This window comes from Haplochromis burtoni, unplaced genomic scaffold (genome assembly GCF_018398535.1).
Source record: "Haplochromis burtoni strain Fernald_Lab_line unplaced genomic scaffold, NCSU_Asbu1 Contig_427, whole genome shotgun sequence".
NCBI lineage: Eukaryota > Metazoa > Chordata > Actinopteri > Cichliformes > Cichlidae > Haplochromis > Haplochromis burtoni.
The window spans coordinates 37,721-39,027 of NW_024582788.1; the positions used below are offsets into that span (position 1 = coordinate 37,721).

General features: G+C 45.1%; 1 protein-coding gene across 2 annotated transcripts in view; it reads right to left on the reverse strand.

Annotated features, from left to right (window-relative positions):
* LOC102306997 (NXPE family member 3-like) overlaps nt 1-1,307 on the reverse strand; it is a 17,271-nt gene that overhangs the window by 8,139 nt on the left and 7,825 nt on the right. The gene's annotated exons all lie outside the window — the stretch shown is intronic.

Consider the following 1,307-nt stretch of genomic DNA (forward strand, 5'->3'; position numbering starts at 1 on the left):
TTCCTGACGTTAACAACCATCTCTTTAGTCGTCTGAACATTTAGAGACAGGTTGTTATTCTGACACCAGTCCACCAGGTGTTGTACCTCCTCTATGTATTCAGACTCATTGTTGTTGGTGATGAGACCCACCACTGTTGTGTCATCTGCAAACTTAATGATGTGATTTGAGCTGTACTGTGTAGTATTCTCATGTGTTAGCAGGGTGAACAGCAGTGGACCAAGCACACAGCCCTGCGGCGATCCTGTACTCAGTCTGAGGTTTTATCTCCTAGTTAGAAAGTCCAAGATCCAATTGCAGAGGGGGGTGTTTATCCTTGTCAGTCCAACTTCTTTACCAGCTCCTGGGGAACGACTGTGTTGAATGCTGCGCTGAAGTCAGAAAACAGTATTCTGACATAAGTGTCCTTTTTGTCAAGATGGGAGAGAGAAAGGTGAAGAGCAGACAAAATGGCACCGTCTGTGGAGGGGTTTGGGCTGTATGCAAACTGTAGTGGGTCCAGATTTGGTGGAAGTTGTGTATTAATGTGCCTCAATACCAGCCTCTCAAAGCACTTTGTGAAGATGGGCGTAAGTGGCACCGGCCGGTAGTCATTGAGTGCACTTCTTTGGCACCGGGATGATTTTCGTGGTTTTGAGGCATGCAGGTACCACAGCTGAGCTCAGTGATGTATTTAACACAAAGTGAAATGCAGAGGGGGGGATAGAGGGGCTTGAGCACCCACCCCTTTCCTGATGGGTGCCCACAGTGCCCTTTTGTTGAGACAACTTTTTAAAAAAAAATAATTTTTTTTTATGTGTGCGGAGTCCTGTCTGTGCCCCTCAACAATAATATTTAACTATTAGTCACAGTTTTGCTAAATAAAAGGATCTGGCTTGCATCAGTCACATGATCACATTTAACCAATGATCGCCCTTGACGGCAGAACGCGCTGGTTACGAGCCGGGAACGAGCTCACAAAGAGCACGTGCATTTTTTGCGGTTATAAGCTTGACCTTGAATTTAACCTTGATAAATTTTCCAGTGATTGAAAAAAGGACAGACAGTGAAAGAAAGAGGTCCCCACTCTAAGGAGCTTGGAAAGAAAAGCGTCTGGACTTCTTTAAGTTGCTTGAAGACGTTTCACCTCTCATCCAAGAAGCTTCTTCTGTTCCAGGGTCAAATGGTGGGGAGTCCCAGATTTAAACCCTGTGGGAGTATCCGCCCAAAGCAGGACAAAAGGATGGATGACCAATATGTCAATATTATGACCAATAAACAGGCAATATGTCTGTGACTGAGAACCTTCACAGACATATTTGGTCCCT